Consider the following 25,845-nt stretch of genomic DNA (forward strand, 5'->3'; position numbering starts at 1 on the left):
CACCCAGTGTGGCAGGCGCCGAAGATCTGTGACGAGAAGGAGAACCCAACCCCCTGAGGCACAGCACCACGAAACGCACATCCGCATGTTGTACACGACAGCCACCCGGCCCCAGGGTAGTGGTGATGATCGTAATCCGCCCGACGTAAGGAGAAAACCAATAAATACACAAAAATCGACGAGATGGATGCCCCAGTATCTACATTTTAACTAAGAAATATTATTTACACGTGACAAAAAATGTCCTGCTCTTGCTCATCAGCAGTCCTCCCTTGAGGACCAGCACAGACATCTCACGTACACAGCATCTACCCACTGTCACTCTCAACACAGCCCCCAGCTGCACACCCTCGCGTGGAGAGAGCAACACTCCCCAGCGGCAACATTTAACCTGCCTTCGCCCGCACCATGGTCGTCCAACCACAGCAACATCCACTGGCCATCCACCCGACCAGTGCAATTTCGGGGACGAGACAATGGCACATCGCAACGACTCAGTCACGCTTCATCCCGTACTATCCCATCACCAATGGACACACCCCAGCATCTTATAGTCTGACACTTTACAGACAAGGGAAGGTTCATCCCTTGGCAAGGCCAGACTCCATCGACCCCCCATGGGACAACGTTCCTTAGCCAATATCTTGACGATATGGAGTCGCACTCCCCAACACGCATTCTGAACAACTTAGGCTTACTATCACCAATAGGCTGAACCCGCTGTCCAGCATGTGTCCTCACTGCCATCCTAGCAATCACCCCGGACCCGTCGCATTCCGCTAACCTAGGCCATATTCCATTTACTTGAACCCCCACAATATCCATATCACCGAATAGGATCTGCAGGACAAGTTCCCCTATACATTCAATACTGTTATAACCCAGAGCGGAACAAGTCCGTGGCCCTTCCCGCTGGAGGACCCGCAAGGGGAATCCCTGCCCCATGTTAGCCAGGTCTCACCGTTCGCTGCAACATAACAGAACCCCTACTCCTGAATTCCGTGAGCCTCCGGCCCACCAGGTTAAACAGTCTGCCACCGCACGGCAGAACCCCGACTACCCGAGCCATATGAGCACACGGCCCATTAGTTTGAGACATACCACGAGTGTCTCGCCTCCGGGCTATCAGGTCAGCCCTCGGCCATAGCCCGATGTGACCACAACTCGTGCAACACCCACTCAACAATGGCTGGCGTATACTGGTGAAATATTTGCCCCCAGAATAGAACCCAGCCAGCATCTCAGTCTCAAAATGCTGGTGCAATGACACGACCCCCCTTAGTCAGACACGGGCCACTATGCTCCTGTTACCCCGATGGGCACCAACGCGCCAGCATTGCGTACAACACGCAATGCACGTGTGGCACATTAGGAATGGATCACTCTTTTAAGTATGTCCTTGTGCAGCAAGGGAGTAAAGTGTGGTTCTGTGAAAGTCCTGATGTGCTGTGCAGTGCATCAATGCATGTGTGTACAGCAGCATGTGATGACTGAGTCGGGCCTGTAGGTGGCTGGCAGGGTTATTGATTGACCACGCGGATATACCAGTCACATGGTTAATGGCGGCTCGGGAGCAAGGCTGGTTGTAACACACGTGTTCTTGTATTTTACAGGTAAAGGACCCAAAGGTTGTTTTTGATCGTTATATAAATGTTCTAGACTTGTTCTAGACTTGTTCTAGACTTTAAGATTGGCTTTGAATTGTTCGTTTGTGATATATGCAATTAGAGGCGTTTTAGCACTGTGCATTGCAAAGGGCTGACGCACTGTAATTAGTTACTGTCATTGTAATTCTCTAACTCTAATACTGTTTAGTCTATAACCATGCCCATGTACCCAGAGTATAACTACTTGCAATGTTATTGAGAATAGAACACATGTAAAGTAGTAAGCTGTACAATGGTGCGATACAGTACGTATACTGTACACATACAGTACATATAATGGGTGTAATATATCGATATAAGTGGATGGTATAGATAGACATACAGCTTAGGATTAAAGTAATATTCGAATAGTGATGAGCAAATGTGATTGTCAAAGACAAAGATGGTTTATCAGTAGTAGAATTGGGTTTAAGAGAAAGGGTTATTGAATGACCACGCGGATATACCAGTCACATGGTTAATGGCGGCTCGGGAGCAAGGCTGGTTGTAACACGTGTTGTTGCATTTTACAGAGTGACGGTGCTGTTCTTCCCAAGATTAATATTAACCACAATAAATAAATGTGCTTGTCCTCGATTTGGGGCACCTGCCCACGTCCTTCATTTCGAGTGTGCAACACACGCAAACAAGTTAGAGCGCAACACGAGAGTCAAGGGATGAGATCCATAACCGCATCCCCGTGGCTCGATGTGTACACTGAAAATGGCGGTTGGCGGCACGCGCGAAGCGCCCCACCGAGGTTTCCTGCGCGCTCAAAATGGCGGCCCCATGCGCCGAGCGCATCCCCGCGATTTCCCGCGCTAGCCAAAATGGCGGCCCAACGTGCGACCAATTCGGCAGTTTTTCCCGTGCGTGCACCCCAGCAGCCCCCCGCTGGGGCCCACAATACACATCCCCTGTCACGTGTTAACAACCCCCAACGATACGACGCATCGCCGCAGTCGTATCGGGGGAATTTTCAACCCATAGTTGACCAAGACACATTGCTCATACACACCAACTCGCAATGCAACCCCTGGCTGCACGCAATCAACGGAAAGAGCGACGCCACTTGGCGGCAATTCACGGCCCCATCACCCTTGACGGCAGAGCCACCAACAACACCCTCATCCCTCAACACTCGTAATTTCCTATGAACACACATGCAATCTCGTGTGCACGAACACCCATACAACCAAAAATTAGGGTCCCCCAATGAATTGACCAATTTTCGAACAGGTACGCACAACTAATAACAATCCCGAACCCAATGGTCAGAACAATGCACCGCACTCCGTATCCGTATAGAAAGACAGTCTATACAGTACGTGCAGTCAGCATATCGCGATTACAAGCAGCAAAGTTCCACACAGGTCATACATTATGCACAATCGCAAGCAGAAATGCAGGCAGACAACACACCGTCAACCCTGTCGTACCTTGCAACCGAATTAATAATTAACTTTGCCATCAAGATAACATCCCCATGCCACAAAGCATAAACACTATTTGACACAGAGCAAACACAAGCAGACAGCGTGTCCATCCTCAACGCACACACACACAGCCCGAACCGAGCTCCGCAATCTCGAGCCATAACAAACAATCGCACCCCGGCACACGCAAGATGGGTGAGGTGTGTGTTAGGGCCGGGTGCATATCGTCACGACTCGACCGGGGCTGCGGCGAGCAGAGGACGGCAGGGTGGTGACTTGAGACGCCTCGAAGAACTCAGACGGTGAGCGCGGCGTCCTCCGGTGTCTCGCACACGAGCCAGGACGGGGGTGCTCCCGCCTAGGCAGTAGTAGCAACGGTGGCTTCCCCCGTGGCTCCGGCGCTCTCTCATTGAAGGTGGTGAGGTAGCGTCGGCGTCCTCTCTTTGCGGCTCCTTCCCGCAAAACAGCTGCTCAGCAGCAGAATGCACACCACGCGGCGCCTCCGAGATGACAGCGCACGGCCGGCTCTCAAGATGGCGGCGGCCTGCCACGTGGTCGCTGGAGGACGTGTGCTGGCAGCCGTCTCTCCGTCGTCGGAAGACGTAACAAGTGGGTTACGCTTTTTCAAGTTCTCGGCCATCTTCCTTGACGTTATTTTACCTTGAAAAAGTCCACTTCTGACTCCAGTGTAATAAAAGACTCCGTCAGGCACTGCTGGTCTCCGTTGGTCTTTTATTCAAGTTCTTTCTCCGCACCCCGCTGGTCTCCTCCGCGGACCAGCGCGCTCCCTCCTCAGCTCCTCCACTCTTCCTCACACCCCGCTGGTCCTGACAAGGGACCAGCGTCTCCTCGCGCGCGCCCCGCATGCACTCTCCCGTCAGCTCCTTCTCGCGCGCACCCCGCACGCGCTCTCCCGTCAGTCGCTCCGCTCCTCCCCGCTCCGCACACCGCTGGCCGACGGTGTGCCGAAGCCCCATCAGCCACGTGGCTGATGGCTCGGCGGGCACCCAACGTGGTCCCGCTTCTTCACTCCAACAAATGATCCAAATCTCTTCCGGGCTCCCACTTATATCCTCTCCCCCACGTGACCCTGACTTCTCCCCTTCCCATACTGCCCTGCTGGCTCCACCCCCATTCACCTCGCTTCCCATTGGAGCCGAGGTGAACAGCGGCCCCTCCCACACGCCCCCCAATACCCCGGTCCATGTGATTGGGCCAGAGCCCAGCAGCAACCCCATTTACGCTCGCATTACACATATCAAAGGGAGCTAGCGCTATTGTTGGTGGCCCCCGAGCACGTTCACGCTCGCCCCGTAGTTTGTGGCCCCGCCCCCCTGCTTGCCATGCTGTATATGTCCTTACCGCGGTGGCTGAGTAGCCTTGTCGTGACCGGGTAATTTCACGTTAATTCACGGCGCCGCAGCGCCATTTAACCTCGAGGAAGCCTCGGCCAATTCCCCTGGCCCCAGGAAACTGGGGAGGTTTCCCACGAGGAGGGCTCCTGGGTAAAACCTGTAGGCCAGGTGACTTCCCCGCGAGGCTCTATGTGGGGGTGAGGGAAGAGCAACGTCGGCCAGGCCGCTCCGTGGTGTGGGCATCGCGGGTGCGGCGCCGGCAGAGCGGTAGGGTAAAGGTAGGCTCGTTACTTTTTACCTTTAAGCTTACTTGCTGAAGGGTAAAAAGTAGGGTAGAGTGATTGTATTGTGGTAAGGTAAAAGTGAAGGTAAAGGTAGGCTCGTTGTTTTTACATTTTAACTTTTACTCTGCCAAGGCCGACACCCGCACTGAGCCTCTCCCCAATGCTCTCCCTTGACGTCGATTGCATCGCCGACCGCTTCATCAACCGGCCACAGCTGACCAGGGTGGTGAAGTATGGTCACGCGTTACCACCTCCACCCGCACGGCTTGGGAAGGAGCGGGCTGTCATCATCCAGCAGTAGATCGATAGAAGCCAGTGTTTTTTCCTGATTATAAGACACACTTAAAAAAATGTAATGTAAAAAGCTGGGGGTGCGTCTTATAATCCGGCGTGTGTGCGTGTCTTTTTGAACTTGAACAAAAGTACACCTAGCCTGGCACAATGTCCCTCGTGGTGGTGGATGCGTCTTACAATGTATATACGCTGTGCACGCTGGGCTTTCCCCCACCCCACCCCCATTAAACGCGTTTCGTAATTCAGCACTTGGGGTGGGGCGGGTGGTGGTTTTATCCAAACGACGCCTCGTAGTTGCTTTTGCCACACCCCATCCCCTGCCCGCCATCCAACAGTCACCGTGCAACGCCCCTGGCTTGTGTTTTTAACTCATTCTCTCCGTTCATTCATTCAAAACACATTCAGTGAAGCGAGGTCGAAGCGCTTCGCGATCTCCTCTCTCTCCCGTCCGTCCGCGTTGTCCGCTGCCTCCACCACACCCGCCTCCGGCTACGATGAGCGACGTCGAGTCGGAGACTGTCCAGGATTTGAAGGCGCTCGTAAGTCCAGGCCAAGGCCCCACAGACCCCCCCCCCACCCGCTTTGTTATCGTCGTAACGTCAACAACAACAATAGTAACCCCATACTTCTCAACATCCTTATCGGCTGTGCGCCGTATGAGCCTGACAACTCAATTTGCTTCTTCAAGAATACGGAGTAAACCGTATGGGTTGACATGCAATTATACGATACACTACTATACACTACACTATACACTACTATAGACTACACTTTACAGTACATTACACGATACACTACACTGTACATTCTACTATACACTACACTACCATACACTACACTACTATGCACCACTATACTCTACACTATACTCTACACTATACATGACACTCTACACCACACTACTATACACTACGCTACTATACACTACACTACTATACTCTACACCAAGGGTCGGCAACCAAAATAACAAGAAGAGCCATTTCTTTCCAATTCGGTACAAAATTCAGTATTTAAGAGCCGCAATGCATCTATGTACATACGTACATATCGTCAAGAAGCAGCCCGTAGAGAGCCGCATGCGGCTCCGGAGCCGTAGGTTGCCGACCCCTGCTCTACACTATACACTACACTACTATACACTACACTACTATACACGACACTACTATACACCACTATACTATACACTACACTACTATACACTACGCTACTATACACCACACTACTATACACTACACTATACTCTACACTATACACTACACTACTATACACGATACTACTATACACCAAAGGTGTGGACTCGAGTCATGTGACTTGGACTCGAGTCAGACTCGAGTCATGAATTTGATGACTTGCGACTCGACTTGGACTTGCATAACAATGACTTTGTCCCACCTCTGCTATACACCACTATACTCTACACTCGACACTACACTGTACACTATACAGTACATTACACGATACACTTTACATGTCATGATACACTACACTATACATTCTACTATACAGTACACTACCATACACTACACTACTATACACTACACTACTACTATTGCGAGACTGCCTCAAGTTGAAATAAACCAGTCCCTTGCTGTTCTACCATCCACTGAGGAAACCAGCAAAGCCATAACACTCCTCTCATCAGGCAAAGCTCCAGGGTCCGATGCCATTCCAGCAGAAATCTACAAGGCTGGAGGGCCTCGCTTAGTCGAGAAACTGACCGACCTCTTCCGGTCTCTGTGGAACTTAGAAGCCGTTCCCAATGAGTTCAAGGATACCACTATAATAAATCTATATAAGAGGAAAGGAAATCGGCAGGACTGTGACAACCATAGAGGCATCTCTATACTATCAATTGCTGGCAAAATCTTGGCAAGAATCCTTCTGAACCGCCTAATTGTCCACCTAGATCAGGGTCCGCTACCTGAGAGTCAGTGTGGTTTCAGAAAAGACCGCGGAACCACTGACATGGTATTTACTGCCCGGCAGTTACAGGAGAAATGCCAAGAACAAAATGTTGATCTATAAGTTAATTGGCATCGTGCGCAGTCTCCATGATGGCATGATGGCCAGCGTCAGAGACCAGCAAGAACTCTCTGATCCGTTCCCAATCACAAACGTGGTGAAGCAAGGCTGCGTTTTAGCGCCAACGCTCTTCAGCATGGTGTTTTCTGCCATGCTGCAAGACTCATTCCAGAACCACAACACTGGGATTAACTTCATCTACCGTTTTAACCAGGGGCGGTTTCTTCATTAGGGCGATTGGGCGACACACCACCAATGTAATTCAACCACAGAGTCACGCTAGCCGTCACTGTGCCTCTGGATATAGTCCAATCAGCGTCATGCTACGTTCTGTGGAGTACCGCCTCTTTTTGGGCGATTTCCTTCCAGCTGAGAATCGCCCCGAGTGGTCCCATAGACTTACATTCAAAGATGTTTTTTTTCGAACGGGGGCGCTGCAATGCATTCTCTATGGCTTCCGGGAGGGCTCGCCCTAACGTGCTTACGTCATCATACGAGCTTACTTCATCATACGTAAGCACGTTTCATCCAACAATTTAATTTGTCGCCACCTAGTGGAATCTTTAATAAAATAAACTTGAGTGGTTTGTTTTAATAGTGAGTATAGAAACAAACAAGATGTATTGTAAGAGTCACTTTATTTTTCATTAATATTAAAGAAGTAAAGTTGCCTTTACATGCTTAAGCTGTTAATTTATCCATTGCATGGGTGGACCTTATCCTTATCAATCATCCAGACATTTGCCCCCCCCTGAGAGATTTTGCAGGAGCCGCCACTGGTTTTGACGGTGGGCTATTCAATCTGCGGAGGATGCAAGCCAAAACTAGAGTGGAGGAAGTCACTGTTCGAGAACTTGTGTTTGCTGATGACTGTGCTCTGGCTGCTGGCTCAAATAAAGAACTACATGACTGTATGGACAACTTCTCCTCAGCTTGTAACAACTTTGGCCTATCAATCAGCACAAAGAAGACTAAAGTTCTATACCAACCTGCTCCTGGGAAACCCTACACTGAGCCAACCATCTTTGTGAATGGGCAAAAGCTTTCAGCCGTTGACAAGTTTATTTACCTTGGTAGTACACTATCTCGCGCTGTGCACATAGATAATGAAGTTAACATCAGGATTGTCAAGGCCAGTGCAGCCTTTGGACGTCTACGTGACTCGGTATGGGAAAGTACTGGCATCAAGCAGGAGACAAAACTGAAGGTCTACCGGGCTGTTGTCTTACCAACTCTTCTGTATGGGTGCGAAGCCTGGACAGTTTACCAGCGCCATGCCAAGAAATTTAATCATCTCCACTTGAGCTGTCTGAGGAAACTGCTGAGGATCAAGTGGCAAGACAGAATCCCTGACACGGAAGTCCTCAGCAAGGCAAATATCCCCAGCATCTACACCTTGCTTGCGAAGGAACAGCTTAGATGGACTGGCCACGTGACCAGAATGCCCTACGCGAGACTTCCAAAACAAGTCTTCTTTGGCGAGCTGAAGAATGGCAAGCGAGCACAAGGTGGCCCCAAAAAGCTTCCTTGAAGAGCTTTGGATTCAACCTGAAAAGCTGGGAATCCCTAGCACAGGACCGACCTGCCTGGAGAAGAAAAGTACAGGACGGTGCAGTCCTCTGTGAGAGTAGGAGAAGCTCCTGTGCTATCTTGAAGAGGCAGCAGCGCAAATCTACCAAGGAAGGACTTGTGGCTGCACCTCAGAGCTCTACATCCACTCATCAAAACCCAACAAAATGACACGTGCCATGGTCATCATAAACTTTGATGGACAAACAAGAAGAAGAAGAGAAGATACACCACTATACTCTACACTATACACTACACTATACACGACACAATACACTACACTACTATACACGACACTACTATACACGCCACTACTATACACGACACTACTATACACGACACTACTATACACGACACTACTATACACGACACTACTATACACGACTATACTCTACACTATACACTACACTTTACGCTGCACTATACAGTACATTACACGATGCACTATACATGCCACGATACACTACACTATACATTCTACTATACAATACACTACCATACACTACACTACTATACACCACTATATTCTACACTATACTACTATACACTACACCACTATACACAACACTACTATACACCACTACACTACTATACACCACTACTATACACTACACTACTATACACTACACTACTATACACCACTATACTCTACACCAGGGGTGGGCAAACCTTTTGACTCGCAGGCCACAATGGGTTCTAAAATTTGACAGAGGGACCGGGCCAGGAACAGATGGATGGAGTGTTTGTGTGAACTAATATAAATGACATGTAAAAATCATTACATGAAAGGATTTGGCCTTTAACAGGTAGCAAAGCATTTATTGCAAGGCAATTTAACAAATTGCACGAACATGAACAATACAAAAACATGTAACGTGACTGATCAAACATCATGAAAACATCTAAGGCCTGCGCCAAACCAATTACCTCACTTGAACTTCTTTATTATCTACATTAACAGGTTAGAGCAGCCACGCAGGCTGTGTCGGAGATTTGGCTCCAACCTCGCTGCAGCAACACGTCATCAGTTTCAGTGGGAACAGTGTTGTTGATCTCCCATTTTGGCAGTGCATCCAATTCTGGAGTTATTTTGGTTGTGGCAATTCTCAGGATAGATCTTAGGTGCTGATCCGTAAACTTTGATCTGTGACGGGCTTTGTTGGCGTTCATGACGCTGATTGTCTGCTCACACACATAAGTCGAACCAAACAAAGTCAGTATCTTCTGTGCAGTCCTCCGGAGGTTTGGAAACGTGGCTCTGTTAAGTGAAGTACCAGTTTAAAAGGGTAAAAACCTACTACTATATTTTGCCACTGGTAAAATAGATCTCATAGAGTAAAAGTCATTCAGTTTAACTTCTCCTTTAGGACGGAGTCAGATAATGGAAGGTTTTTACCCTTTAAACTGGTACAAAACTGACACCTTTATTCAAGGCATCATGTTTGCAATGACCACAACACAAGTAGTCAATAAAGCAAACAAAAAGAAGCAACTCTGATAAGGATAATAATATGCACTGTCCTTGAAGTTGATTGGCCCACACCCGAGACGGCTTTCTTTAGAGCCTAGTCCCCATTGGTGTAGGGCCAGATGACACCAGAAGGCGTACAACTCAAAAACAGTGCAATATCAGAGTATTGAGAGTTCGGGGTAAACATTTACACTATGAGATCTCTTTTACCAGTGGCAAAATATAATGGAAGGTTTTTACCCTTTAAACTGGTACAAAACTGACACCTTTATTCAAGGCATCATGTTTGCAATGACCACAACACAAGTAGTCAATAAAGCAAACAAAAAGAAGCAACTCTGATAAGGATAATAATATGCACTGTCCTTGAAGTTGATTGGCCCACACCCGAGACGGCTTTCTTTAGAGCCTAGTCCCCATTGGTGTAGGGCCAGATGACACCAGAAGGCGTACAACTCAAAAACAGTGCAATATCAGAGTATTGAGAGTTCGGGGTAAACATTTACACTATGAGATCTCTTTTACCAGTGGCAAAATATAATGGAAGGTTTTTACCCTTTAAACTGGTACAAAACTGACACCTTTATTCAAGGCATCATGTCTGACGGAGTCAGACTGAAGATCTATCAGTTCCAACTGCAGCTCCTGTGGTGCTGTTTCAGGGTCTTGTGACAGGGGACAGGGACACCAGCTGAAGTGACTGTTCAATGTTTTCGAAATCAGAGAACCTACGGCAGAATTCTCCGTGCAGGTCCTAAAGTAATTTGAGGTATTTTTTTGCATTTCGCGGTGCCTCTTCCTGCATGGCAAGTGTGGGGAAATGAGCAAAAGATTTGTTCGCAATTTGTCCGGAGAACAAAGTGAGCTTGGATTTGAAGGCTTTCACATGTTTGTACATGTCGTGAACAAACTGATCTTTCCCCTGCAGTTTCACATTCAGCTCATTCATGTGTAAAAATATGTCCACAGCAAACGCAAAGTCACTAAGCCAGTTCTTGTCGCTTAGCTCAGGGAATTCGTCAGATTTCCCCATCAACTCCAAAAATGCGATGATGTACTCTTTCAGCTCTCACACTCGTTGTAACTATTTCCCCAAACTTAACCAGCGGACACGAGAGTGGTACAGCAAGTCCTGATGATCCGCATCAGTTTCCTCCAGGAACGTAATAAACTGACGGTGCTGAAGTCCCCTTGCTCGTATAAAGTTCACAAGTTTTACGACTGGATTCACGACATGATTAAGCTGCAGTACAGACTTACACAGGGATTCCTGATGGATGATGCAGTGAAGGAAAATTAGATCCTGGACAGGGTTTTCCTCTTTCACTTTATCCTGGATTCTTTTCAGCAGCCCAACATTTTTTCCAGTTAAATTTGGCGATCCATCCATTGTGACATTGACAAGTTTACTCCAAGGTAGCGTCATTCTTTCGATGACAGCAGATACCTGGTTATACAAGTCCTCTCCCCGTGTTGTTCCTTTCAGGGACTCCATGGTCAAAAACTCCTCTGTTATCGCAAAACTGTCGTCAATGCCTCAAATAAAAATGAGGAGCTGAGCAATGTCTTTTACGTCCGTACTTTCATCCAGTGCTAGTGAATATAATTCAAAGGAATCAGACTTTTTGTTTAATTGACTGGCTATATTTTTATCAATCAGTTCCACACGGCGAGTCACAGTCCTGGGTGATAAACTAACTTTTTCAAATTTGCTTTTGATCTCCGGACAGAAGATGTCTGCTGTCTGTACCATGCATTCTTTTGCAAACTTGCCTTCGGAAAAAGTGATAATGAGTGGTAATGTTGGTGAGAAGGTTTTAAAGAAAATTTTAATCGAAGTGAAGAAGGAAATTATTGAAAATGTTGTATAATTAATGATTTTTCAAACTTTAATTATGTTTTCTGTGCTTAAAATTCTTTAAAAAACTGTGGGGTCTAGAACGGACTCGTGAAATTCGGAGAGAACTCAGAGTTAAGTTTTGTTTGTTTTGTTGAATTACACAAAGCGTAACAGTTATGTATATAACTTTTGTTATATAAAATTCCTAGTAAGATATTAATTTTGTGAGTAAAGTCATACCCCTCCCCCTCATTCAAGCCGTAATTTAGAGAGCGAAAGCGCCGAGTACGTAAATCGCTAACATAAGAACCCGTTAATCTCTTATCGCATCATTCATACGATGATGCGGTGGAGTAAACGTTCATACGATATTACGGTGAATGCTTCCAAAAACAATACTATACCCAAATATTACTGTTAACTTACTTTCAATAGAAACATGAATTGCTCATACGAATATTCTCTCTCTCTCAGAATCGACCGACTGATGTAGCAGACGAAACAATCATCTTGTTGAACGATTCTAAACCTTGATGCGGCAATGTTAGTTTTCTCTGTTGTTCAAGGGTTTCTCAGTGTTATGCAACGTTTTTACATTTAGTATACTATTACACTGAATTCTATGGCATAATTAACTATTTTTGTGCTTAATAATCTTAAAAAAACAATATTTATATACAGTTCGTAGGAGCCTGGAATGTATTAATCGTATTTACATACAATCCAATGGGGAAATTAGGTTCGAGTCACGACCAAACCGGTTGCGACCAAAGTTATGGAATGAATTATGGTCGTGACCAGACGTTCTACTGTATACCACACTCCCAGTGAAAGTGCACCATCTATTGGGGAAATGGGGGCATTACAGGGGGAAGGTAAAATTGTATTTAATAATAATATTTGGACAAGTTCGGCGGGCTGGATTAAAAAGCCCAACGGGCCGTACTTTGCCCATGTCTGCTCTACACTATACACTACATTTTACACTACACTACTATATACTTCTTCTTCTTGTTTGTCCATCAAAGTTGATGATGACCATGGCACGTTTGTCATTTTGTTGGGTTTTGATGAGTGCGCAGATGGCTGAACAGGCCAATCCGAGCCCGGAATTCTCTGGCACACTGGACAGGTCAGGGAGGATGTAGAGCTCTGAGGTGCAGCCACAAGTCCTTCCTTGGTAGATTTGCGCTGCTGCCTCTTCAAGATAGCACAGGAGCTTCTCCTAATCTCATAAAGGACTGCACCATCCTGTACTTTTCTTCTCCAGGCAGGTCGGTCCTGTGCTAGAGATTCCCAGCTTTTCAGGTCGAATCCAAAGCTCTTCAAGGAAGCTTTAAGGGTGTCCTTGTAGCGCTTTTTGGGGCCACCTTGTGCTCGCCTGCCATTCTTCAGCTCGCCAAAGAAGACTTGTTTTGGAAGTCTCGCATAGGGCATTCTGGTCACGTGGCCAGTCCATCTAAGCTGTTCCTTCGCAAGCAAGGTGTAGATGCTGGGGATATTTGCCTTGCTGAGGACTTCCGTGTCAGGGATTCTGTCTTGCCACTTGATCCTCAGCAGTTTCCTCAGACAGCTCAAGTGGAGATGATTCAATTTATTGGCATGGCGCTGGTAAACTGTCCATGCTTCGCACCCATACAGAAGAGTTGGTAAGACAACAGCCCGGTAGACCTTCAGTTTTGTCTCCTGCTTGATGCCAGTCCTTTCCCATACCGAGTCACGTAGACGTCCAAAGGCTGCACTGGCCTTGACAATCCTGATGTTAACTTAATCATCTATGTTCACAGCGCGAGACAGTGTACTACCAAGGTAAATAAACTTGTCAACGGCTGAAAGCTTTTGCCCATTCACAAAGATGGTTGGCTCAGCATAGGGTTTCCCAGGAGCAGGTTGGTATAGGACTTCAGTCTTCTTTGTGCTGATTGTTAGGCCGAAGTTGTTACAAGCTGAGGAGAAGTGATCCATACTGTAGATCTTTATTTGAGCCAGCAGCCAGAGCACAGTCATCAGCAAACACAAGTTCTCGAACAGTGAATTTCTCCACTAGTTTTGGCTTGCATCCTCCGCAGATTGAATAGCCCACCGTCAAAACAGTAGATGAAGTTAATCCCAGTGTTGTGGTTCTGGAGTGAGTCTTGCAGCATGGCAGAAAACACCATGCTGAAGAGCGTTGGCGCTAATACTCAGCCTTGCTTCACCCCGTTTGTGATTGGGAACGGATCAGAGAGTTCTTGCTGGTCTCTGACGCTGGCCATCATGCCATCATGGAGATTGCGCACAATGCCAATGAACTTGTCTGGACACCCAGACTTGGCCATGATTTTCCATAGGCCCTCCCGGCTGACTGTGTCGAATGCTTTTGTTAGATCAACGAAAGCCATATATAGATCAACATTTTGTTCTTGGTATTTCTCCTGTAACTGCCGGGCAGTAAATACCATGTCAGTGGTTCCGCGGTCTTTTCTGAAACCACTCTGACTCTCAGGTAGCAGACCCTGGTCTAGGTGGACAATTAGGCGGTTCAGAAGGATTCTTGCCAAGATTTTGCCAGCGATTGATAGTATAGAGATGCCTCTATGGTTGTCGCAGTCCTGCCGATTGCCTTTCCTCTTATATAGATTGATTATAGTGGTATCCTTGAACTCCTTGGGAACGGCTTCTAATTTCCACAGAGACTGGAAGAGGTCGGTCAGCTTCTCGACTAAGCGAGGCCCTCCAGCCTTGTAGATTTCTGCTGGAATGGCATCGGACCCTGGAGCTTTCCCTGATGAGAGGAGTGTTATGGCTTTGCTGGTTTCCTCAGTGGATGGTAGAACAGCAAGGGACTGGTTTATTTCAACTTGAGGCAGTCTCGCAATTGCCTCCTCATTTATGCGTGATGGCCGGTTGAGGACTGCGCTGTAGTGTTTGGCCCACCTTGCAAGTATTTTGTCCTTCTCTGTGAGGAGTGTTGTTCCATCTGCATTCAGGAGAGGTGAAGTTCCTGAGCGTTGCGGATCATAGACTTGCTTCAGTGCATCATAGAGGCACTTGGTGTTGTTACTGTCAGCGTAGGATTGAATCTCCTCAGCTTTTGCGCACAGCCAGATGTCTTGCATGACTCTGAGTCTCTACTGGACAATCCTGCGAATGTTGAGGAAGGCAGTTTTCTTTAAACTTGAGCTGCTGTCATTCAGATATGCTTTATGCAAGCGGTGTTTTTCGTCAGGGAGTGCTCAGATTTCTGCATCGTTCTCATCAAACCAATCTTGATGTGTACGTAATGGAACACCAAGTGATTCAAGGGCTGTAGAATGCAGCACGGTCTTGAGAGCAGTCCAGTCTGCCTCAGCGTCTGTATGCTCGAAGCTTAGAGACTCCACACTACTATACACTACATTACTATACACTACACTACTATACACTACACTACTATACACAACACTACTATACACTACACTACTATACACTACTATACACGACACTATTATACACTACTATACTCTACACTATACACTACACTTTACACTACACTACTATACACTACACTACTATACACCACTATACTATACACTATACTCTACACTACTATACACTACACTACTATACACTGCACTACTACATAGCTGTCAACCCCTTATCAGTGCCCTACCTTATTACAGACCAATTCATACCTTTGATGATGAGTCGAGAATAGTTTGAAGCACTTCTTTAATTCACCAATCCACAACCAACCCCGTCGCACAGCGCCCTTTAACACATCTGCAATACACATTCCCGTCTGGCACGCCTTGGTCCGGGTGACGTCACTGCCCTTTGACCCCAGACCCCTGTCTCACGTATTCCCGCGCGTGCGATTGGTGCATGTTGTCGTGAGAGCGGAGACGTCGTGTTTGCGTGGTGCGTGAGGGTGGCTCGTCCTTACACCTTTATTGGTCACGCCCGCGCCCTTATAAATCTCAACGTTCATCCTACAAAGACCCATCACGTGATAATGGTGATTGCTGATAATGCCGATTGCTGATGATGATGGTGATTACTGATGATGTTGATTACTGATGATGATGGTGATTGCTGATGATGATAATTACTGATGGTAATTGCGAAGGATGGAGTTTTTTAATGGTAATTACCAATGATGGCGATTGTTTGTGATGGGGATTGCTGATGATGGTGATTGCTGACGATAGTGATTGTTAATGATGGTGATTGTTGATGATGGTGATTGCTAATGATGGTAATTACGAATGATGGTGATTGTTGATGATGGTGATTGCTGACGATGGTGATTGCTGATGATGGTAATTGTAGGGGTGTTACGGAGGGGCTGTATACATAGGATCACACGGGAAACAAACACAGTGGGCGGGGCTCTCAACGACGTCCGCACAGGGCAGCCTGGGGGGGGCTGGCCCCACCCCTCAGCGGGGGGTTTTGGTATAAAAGGGGATGAGCCGGAGAGCTCGTGGTAGAATGTTAAAGCTAAACCAGTGAAGACCGAAGATCGTCTAGCTAGAGCCCTGGACTCCCCTGGGTCGCCGCCCTTGTCAGGGCCGCGCAGGACCGAGCCAGCGGCGTGGTCCCGAGAACCAGAGCTAGTGCTCTGGGACTCCGGGTGCCGTAGCCCGACTTACCAGTGTCGGGCCAGACAGCCTCCCCTAGTCCGTTAGTGGAGGACTAGGGGGTAGGTCAGAGATAGCTAGCAGTGTATTCCCAGCTAGCCGGGTGAGGGGGCCGATACACCCTCCAGTGTTGTATGTCCGCGGTTGTGACAACTGTTGCGGAATAAATACGTGTGCCTCAACCCCGACGTCCAAGAGTCCTCAACGATATTACATCTGGTGACAGACGTGAACGACCACGAACATGGACACGCGCCGGACAGCTCGAGCCGGGGTACCGGAGGCGGAGGACACCGCTGAAATTGTGGAGCCCGGGACGGCTGAAGAAGGCATCGAGCAGCCGGGCCCGGACGCATCCTTACCGCAGCATCGGGATGAAGGGGAGCCGTCAACAGACGGACTGAGGCTGGCTCACGCCAGACTGGCGGAGCTGCTGTACGCTGCTGCCGCCACGCTCGAACACATCACACGGCTGGGGGCTGGTGGACCGCCACGGGGCGAGGACAGCCGACGACCGGTGCGCCTTCCCGCCATTTCAACGGAGCACAACTTTGAATCTCCCGCCATCGCCGCAGCAGCTGCTGAGGGCGTGGCCGGCCTGAACCTCGGGTCCGACATCGGCCTCACAGGTGCTGCCGCGTCATCACCAGCGGACAGAGCGTCACCACTGGTGCGACTGGCGATGCCATCCGTCGTTCGCGCCGAAGCCCAGCCGAGTAACGGGGACAGCAGAGTGCGAGCTTCCACGGCGGCCGCTGCGCTGCACCAACGGCTACCTCCACTCAAAGAGTTTGTGGGCGAGGAGGGCGACTGGGGCGGCTTCCAGCGGCGCTTCCTCGCGCACCAGGAAATGGCGCAGTGGTCGGGTGCCGAGGCCCTCTGCGCGCTGCCGGCGCTCCTCGACAGCGACGCCCTTGCCGCTCTTACATCGGCGCCGAAGGACAAACGCTCCACGCTACAGATGGCGCTGCAGTTGCTGGCTGCGGTCTACGGACCATCGTCGGAATGCAGGCAGCTCTTTTATGATCGCCAGCGGGGTGCAAAGGAGTCGCCCCTGGCGTACCGTACGAGTCTCCTGGCGCTGGCGAAGACGGCCTTCCCACGAATGGACGACGAAGGCGTGGACGCGATGGTAACGGAAAAGATCCTCCTGCTGGCGGACGACCTGGACATCGCCGTCGTTGCACAGGAGGACACAGAAATGGGTTCCCTCCAGGCTGCGCGGCTCCTCCACGCCAACCTGCTGTCGCAGCGACGGAAGGCCAGCAGGGCAGCGGCCGGGCGTACGGTGGCTGCAGCCACCCTCCCGGCAGAGGAAGTTTGCGCCATCGACCATCGACTGCAGCAGAGGGTGGGAGTACGGGCGGGCCGGGATGGAGCGAGCCGCTCCGACCATCCGTCATCGCCGCCTGCGCTCCCGCGCTGTTACAACTGCGGCATCCGGGGCCATGTCGCCTCGGGGTGCCGCTCTCCTCGGCAGCGCGGGACGACGCCTCGACAGGACGCCGGCCCTCCTCCCAAGCTCCATCAACATAACCCGGCAAATCGCGGCACCCCTCATGTTTGGCCCACGCACACACCCGTCACACACTCGCACACCGCAACGAACGGGGGGCCGACATTGCGCACCATCGCGCCAACACGCACCACTATGGGGACTCAGATCGAACCCAGGCAGTGGTCCGTGTTGGCCCATCGCGTTGTGGCTGCATCGTCGGGGTCGTCAGCCGTGGTGGGGCACATTGACGGGGTTGAGGTGCGCATGCTGGTCGATACAGGAGCATCGGCGACCATCATTTCGGAACTAATTTACAATATTCTCCCTGTCCAGAGCCGTCCTTTACTGCCGGTTAACGTCCCATTCTATGCTGCTAACGGGGGCTCACTTGGCATCATTGGACAGATTCGAGCACAAATTTGTATCGGTGATATCAAATTGTCCGGCTCGATTTTTGTTTCCTCCTTGCTGGCGGTTCCGTGCCTGCGGACTTCTTGGGCAAAATGCCGATTCGTATTTTTATAGACCAGGGTTGCATTGAGCTCCCGTCGGGACGACGCATGGCGTTTCTACCGTCCCCTACTGCGGCTCGGACGGCGTTCGCGACCGTACCGGCGTTCGTCGTTAAAACGGTTCGCGTACCGCCGGGGGCACAAATGTTGGTGCCTCTCAAACTTCGTCGGCCCTTCGCTAAAGGCATTGGGGACCAGGGAATTCTGCTGGGGCCATCTAGGGCCGGGGTTAGCGGACCACATTTGATTCCGGTCCAGACCATCGTAAAAGGGGACGGGGACCCTTTCATCGCGGTCCTCAATGTGGGGTCGCAGACAGTGGTGGTTCCTCAAGGGACCGTGCTTGCTCACGCAACGCCGGTGCCCTGTGAGGAACCTGTCGCGAATCACGTAGGCACTGTCCCTCTGCCGCATCCACATTCGGACACCGATGAAGGGTGGCTCGAGGCGCTTTGTGCGGGATCGACGGACCTGTCGGATTTAGAGCGTCAAAAGCTTAAGACACTGCTGCGTGAATTTTCCGACGTTTTCAGTCAGAACAAATTCGATTTGGGCTGTACCCATCTGCTGCGTCACCATATTGATACAGGTGACAGCGCGCCAATACGCCAAAATCCTTTTCGGTTAAGTCCCGCCGAAAAGGACCATGTCAAATCGGCTGTTGATGACATGTTAGCCGCCGACATCATTTCTCCCTCTACCAGCCCGTGGGGAGCGCCGATCGTCCTGGTTAAGAAACAGGATGGCTCGTTGCAGTTTTGCGTCGATTTTCGCCGCCTCAACAAAATTTTTGTTGCCGACGCATACCCGCTCCCACGGATTGACGAATCGCTGGACGCTTTGGCGGGAGCGCGATTCTCCTCCACATTGGATTTGCTTTCGGGATTCTGGCAGCTTCCTCTGGACGATGATTCTAAGCCTAAAACTGCATTCCGTACACGCACGGTCTCTTCCAATTCAACCGGTTGCCGATGGGACTCCACTCGGCGCCGGCGACTTTCCAGCGATTGATGGAATTGGTTTTGGCTGGATTGCAATGGGACTCGTGCTTAATTTATTTGGATGACGTTATCGTCTTTAGCAGAACATTTGACGAGCATCTGCAGAGGTTGCGGGCGGTTTTCCTCAAAATGCGGGCTGCTAATTTGAAATTTAAACCCCAAAAATGTCATCTGTTACGCGAATCTGTGCATTATTTGGGACACATCGTTGGACGCTCGGGTATTGCTACCGATCCCGCCAAAACGCAGTGTGTCAGCTCCTGGCCGACTCCCACCTCTGTGGGGGAGGTCAGGAGTTTCATTGGATTTGCGTCGTATTACCGACGCTTTGTCGCGGATTTTGCGACAATTGCAAAGCCCCTACACGCTTTGACGTCAAAGGGGGTCCGCTTTCATTGGGGACAGGAGGAGGAGGCTGCTTTCCGCTCCCTTCGGGACGCTCTGGTTAAAGCTCCTCCCTTGGTTTACCCCGATTTTTCTAAACCCTTTGTGCTCGACACCGATGCGAGCAACACAGGTATTGGGGGCGTGCTTTCCCAGGTGGTTGACGGCGTGGAACGGGTAGTCGCGTACGGTAGTCGGGTGTTGTCTCCAGCGGAGCAAAGATATTGTGTCACCCGTCGGGAACTGTTGGCAATTGTCTATTTCATCCAGCAGTACCGCCCATATCTGTACGGTCAGCGGTTCACCGTCCGTACAGATCATGCGGCACTACAGTACGCCCTGCGAGTTCAACAACCATCGGGACAATTGTCTCGATGGTTGGAGGTTCTCCAGGACTTTGATTTTGAAACCACGTACCGTAAGGGCGTCCGCCACACCAATGCGGACGCTCTGTCGCGCATGCCAACCACCCCCGAATGCGCATGCCTCCTGGGGTCGGGTCGTTGCAGGCATCCGGGGGAAATATCTGTTCCGGTCTTGGCGGCCGCAGACGACGCAGCGTCAATGACGAATTCGATCGCACAACAGGGATCAGATTCCCTGTTGGGCTTGCCTGTCACTGAATGGGGGCGCCTACAGATGGAGGATACCTCCCTCCTCGCGTTGCGTCGTCGCGTCGGGGATGCTGGGCGGGGGAGGGGTGATGCCGACGCATGGGAAATGGTCACGGGTCTGCTGATGCATTGGGACGGGAAATCCCATCGACACCGGCTGGTGGTCCCTTCTGGGTTACGGGGTAAGGTGGTGTTGGCCGCTCATGAGCGCCTCCTCCACCTGGGGACCCAAAAGACCCTCGCCTTGCTCCAGCTTGATTTTTTTTGGCGTGGCATGACAAGGGATGTCGCAGATCTGTTGGGGTCATGCCCTCGGTGTGCGCAACGGAAACCACCAGCACGGGAGTCTAACCCGCCTTTGCAGTCTATCAGAGTCTCCAGAGTCAACGAACTTGTCGCGCTGGATATTCTGGGCCCATTCCCCACCACCCCCAGGGGCAGTAGATATTTGTTGACCGGGGTGGAGTACTTTACGCGCTGGCCTATGGCCTGGCCCCTGGCCAACCAGTCGGCAGCAGCCATCGTGGAGGTCTTTGTCCAGGGATACGTCCTGGACAAAGGTGCTCCCGAGCGGCTGCTGACCGACCAGGGCAAACATTTTTCCGGCAAACTGCTCCAACAAGTCTGTGAGCTCCTGGGCACGAAAAAAATTTGTACCTCTCCCTATCACCCGCAAACTGACGGGATGGTCGAGCGTCTGCACCGAACCATCACGTCCATGTTGTCACAGCAGGTTTCGGACTCACAGACCGATTGGGACCTGCAAATTCAAGGGGTCCTGGCAGCATACAGATTGGCCCCCCATGCGGCAACGGGATTTTCCCCCTTCTTCCTCATGTATGGCCGCGAACCTGACCCACCTGTTCGAGCCCAGCTGCAGATCCCCGCGCCGCAGGGTAAAACTAAATTGGCCGACCATGTTAAATTTAATCTTGCGAAATTAACAGAGGCACGGGATGCTGCCATGCAAAATTCCGACCTACGTCAGAAAGCTAATGAGCGGCTCAGACTGGGTCGCGCGCACGTGCTACAGTGGAAGCCGGGGGACAAGGCATGGCTGCACTGTCCCCAGGTACCACTCGCGACCTCCTCTAAACTGGTGCGGCCGTGGCGGGGCCCTGTCGAGGTGGTTGAGGTTTTGCGGCCTCAGTGTATACGCATCAAATGGGGGAAGCGCCGGTGGTTTGTGCACCCCTCCAGAGTGAAACCCTTCATTGCGGTGCGAAGTCACACTCCACACACGCGTGGCCAAACATGTGGGGGGTCGACCGACTCAAAGGGTCCGTCTCCGCTGCTCTCGCCTGACGTGTTGCCGGCTGTCCCGCCCCCAGGTGCACCAGGAATGACGGGCTCACGCCCGACAACCCCTACGGGGGATGCCGAGGGTCTCGCGACATCGAGAGGAGACTCACTTGGAAATGGACAGTTGCCACCCGACGGCCCGCCATCCGGGGTTGCCCCGTGTGAGGGGCCTGCTGCAAGGACGCGCGCAAGAATGCGCAGACTCTTGTGATGCACAAAAAAAAAAGAAAAAAGAAAAAGAAAAAAAAAATTATTTTTCACATGTTATGTTCACTGTGTGCGGCGTCGGTGGTGTGTTCCTGGCACATTGGATTGTACGTATGTTGTGTTCACTGTGTGTTGTGTGTGTGCTGGGGTTCCCTGCAAATTGTATATACGTTGGTTTTACGGATTTCGTATTTATTCGGGGGTGGGGTGCGTCGGGTTATTTTCCCTTCTTGCTTTTCTGGTTCTTGTTGTTGTTCTCGTTCGCGTTATTGTTGAAAAAATTGTGAGGCACACGCGGGGTCGAGGGGTAAATAAACTTTTATTGTCGTTTGTTGCAGCCGGGACGGCTGCGAGCTGTACAGGGGGGGGTGATGTAGGGGTGTTACGGAGGGGCTGTATACATAGGATCACACGGGAAACAAACACAGTGGGCGGGGCTTCGTGAGTGCACGGGGAGGTGCTCTCAACGACGTCCGCACAGGGCAGCCTGGGGGGGGCTGGCCCCACCCCTCAGCGGGGGGTTTTGGTATAAAAGGGGATGAGCCGGAGAGCTCGTGGTAGAATGTTAAAGCTAAACCAGTGAAGACCGAAGATCGTCTAGCTAGAGCCCTGGACTCCCCTGGGTCGCCGCCCTTGTCAGGGCCGTGCAGGACCGAGCCAGCGGCGTGGTCCCGAGAACCAGAGCTAGTGCTCTGGGACTCCGGGTACCGTAGCCCGACTTACCAGTGTCGGGCCAGACAGCCTCCCCTAGTCCGTTAGTGGAGGACTAGGGCAGGGGTCGGCAACCTGCGGCTCCGGAGCCGCATGCGGCTCTTTTGAACCTTGACCGCGGCTCCGGGGCGGATGCTAGCGAGGGGAGGAGGCGCACTGTGACACCTGCTCTGGCGTTGCCGCTGCTGACAGGTCGCCGCTCCGCTCCACACTGCCCGCCCGGTGACAGGCAATAACGTTGCCGTTGCTTTGTCACATGTTTGGAAGAAGTAAAAACCTTCCTGGGCAGCAAAGAGCTCACCTTTGCTGAGCTGGAACAGCCAGAGTGGCTGGAAAAATTACATTTTATGGTAGACATGACAGCACATCTAAACACGCTAAATACAACCCTTCAGGGGAAAGGAGGCACAGCCCTGCACATGCTGGAGGAGGTTTTGGCATTCGAGCGCAAGTTGACAGTGTTTGTCAAAGATTTACAGAGAGGTACACTGTCTCACTTTCCCTCTTTGAGAGAGTTCAAACAAAGTCATGATACGATAAATTTGGAATATTTCAAGTCTGCAATCACCACAATGCAAAGTTCGTTTGGGAAACGATTCTGTGAGTTCAGAGAGGAAAAAACGACATTATCCTTCCCTGTCACTCCCCTGGCGATCGATCCATCCCTATTGAATATGACTGCATTTGCAGGTGTAAGTCAACCTGATCTTGAGATGGAACTGGCCGATATAGCTGACAAAGATATATGGGTGTCCAAGTTCAAATGCTTGACCGCTACTCTTGAGGATGTTGCCCGTCAGAAGGCCATTCTGGCTCAGAATCATAAATGGAGTGATATTGAAAACCTTCCCAAACAGGACAAACTTGTATTCGAAACATGGAATGCCATCCCCAACACTTATATAAACATGAAAAAGTATGCATTTGGAGTCCTGTCGATCTTCGGCTCCACATATGTATGTGAGCAGGTCTTCTCCAACATGAACTATATTAAAAACAAACATCGATCACGCCTCACAGATGACAGCTTGCAAGCCTGTGTGAAAATGAAGGTGACGTCTTACAGCCCTGATGTGCAGACACTGTGCACTGAGGTTCAGGAGCAAAAATCCCATTAACCAGGTAATTTAGCTATTAATTTGCAAAAATATATTTTACATTGTTAAGTGAAAAAGTCCTTTTTTTATTCAGATTGACAGCTGACTGCACGATCCTGTATATAGCAATAAGGTAAGAAACAATATATGCAGTGTTATATTTGTTTTAATAGTTGCAATGGTTTTGCGGCTCCCAGTTTATTTTTTCCTTCGGAAACGGGTCCAAGTGGCTCTTTATGTCTTAAAGGTTGCAGACCCCTGGACTAGGGGGTAGGTCAGAGATAGCTAGCAGTGTATTCCCAGCTAGCCGGGTGAGGGGGCCGATACCCCCTCCAGTGTTGTATGTCCGCGGTTGTGACAACTGTTGCGGAATAAATACGTGTGCCTCAACCCCGGCGTCCAAGAGTCCTCAACGATATTACATAATTACGAATGATGGTGATTGTTAATGATGGTAATTACCAATGATGGTGATTGCTGATGATGGTGATTGCTGATGATGGTGATTGCTGACGATGGTGATTGCTGATGTTGATGGTGATTGATTGCTTCTGACAACAATGATGATGGTGATTGCTAATGAGGCGTTTTTTTTTCTTATCTTCATCCGCGCAGGTCGAGAACATCTTCCAACAGATCCAGGACAAACTCCAGGGTCTCTCTGACCAAGTTATCGGAAGAAATATCCGAGCAAGTTGCATAAGTGTGGTTCGCGTGTGTGTGTGTCTGTCCAGTGCGTGCTTTGTGCGTGATTAGGGGTCTGTGTCCGTGGGGTCTACGTATTGGTACGTATCTGTTGTTATTGTTGTTCTTGGTATTGCATTGTTTAGTGATACTTGCCTTGGCAGCTGTGCACGTTCAATACTCAGCGCCTTCATCATTACGACTGCCCTAATAGGAGCAATCTAATGGTATGTGTGATTTTTGTGCGGTTAATATGGGGGTGTGCGCGTGGTTGGTTGGCGTTTGTGTATGTTGTATGTGTGGTTGGTGTGTGTTTGTGCGAAACGTGGACCCCCCTAATGGATCATCTTCGCCGGTTAGAAACATTTAGGCTGGCCTGCCTACGATCCATCCTGGGTTTAACCAGGCTGGATTGTGTGAGGAGCTCACAAATCCTTGAAAGATCTGGGTAAAGTCCCATCGGTGAACTCCTCCGGCAGGCAAGGCTGTGTTGGCTGGGTCATGTAGCCCTCATGCCCAGCCTCCGCATGCCTAAACAGCTTTTGCAGCACGGGCTAGAGAAGAGATGGAGTGATGTGGTACAAGAGGACGTGGAGCTGAGTGGACTTGCCGATGACTCATACCAGCGGTGTCAAGATCGGCCTCAGTGGAGGAGGCTCGTGAAGGACGCTATTGGGCAGTTGGAGGCAGTCGCCCTCCAACAACAACAGAGGGCGGAGGAGCGACGCTCACAACAACGAGCGGAGCGCCGGGTGGCTAAAGCACAGCAAGTTGGTGCACAGTAGGGGGCATAGGTGGTGCATCAGCCAGTCATCTCAGTCATCTCAGTCATCTCAGTCAGTGGACCTGTGGCACCTGGGTCTGTCCCGTGACCTGCCAGCGGGCGTTCGACACTTCACGTGGCCTCAAGGTGTACATGGCCTGGCACAAGCGTCGTGGTGACGTCACCGCCACTTAGTGGCGAATGGCGGTTGTTGTTGTATATGTTGTATGTATGTGGTTGGTGTGTGTACGTTGTATGTGTGAGGTTGGTGTGTGTGTGGTTGGTGTGTTTGAAGATGTTAGGGCGAGTACATGGTCGGTGTGTGTGGTTGTGGTTGGTGTGTGTGTGCGTTGTATGTGTGTGGTTGGTGTGTGTGCACACGTTAGGGTTAGTATACAGTTGTGTGTGTGTATGGCTTTGTGTCCGTCACGACTATCACAAGTGGAGCTGGCTGATAAAATCTGACAACCCATTAGGTGTCTTAGTGGCTCAAGGGTACAAACCAAGGTGAGTTAGACAGCAATGACGAGATTGATCTACATTCAGCCAAGCAG

General features: G+C 50.2%; 1 long non-coding RNA gene across 2 annotated transcripts in view; it reads left to right on the forward strand.

The window, feature by feature from the left end:
- The first annotated feature begins 4,293 nt into the window (after nt 1-4,293).
- Nucleotides 4,294-25,845, forward strand: part of LOC144951710 (uncharacterized) — a 29,514-nt gene continuing 7,962 nt past the window's right edge. Inside the window, exons 1-3 of one of the 2 annotated variants that reach the window (XR_013640525.1) lie at nt 4,294-4,944; nt 5,421-5,554; nt 24,460-24,526. This is a non-coding gene — a long non-coding RNA (uncharacterized LOC144951710). The remainder of the gene's footprint in view (nt 4,945-5,420; nt 5,555-24,459; nt 24,527-25,845) is intronic. The other variant, XR_013640526.1, reaches the window with a different exon arrangement.

This window comes from Lampetra fluviatilis, chromosome 63 (assembly GCF_964198595.1).
Source record: "Lampetra fluviatilis chromosome 63, kcLamFluv1.1, whole genome shotgun sequence".
In the NCBI taxonomy this organism is placed as follows: domain Eukaryota; kingdom Metazoa; phylum Chordata; class Hyperoartia; order Petromyzontiformes; family Petromyzontidae; genus Lampetra; species Lampetra fluviatilis.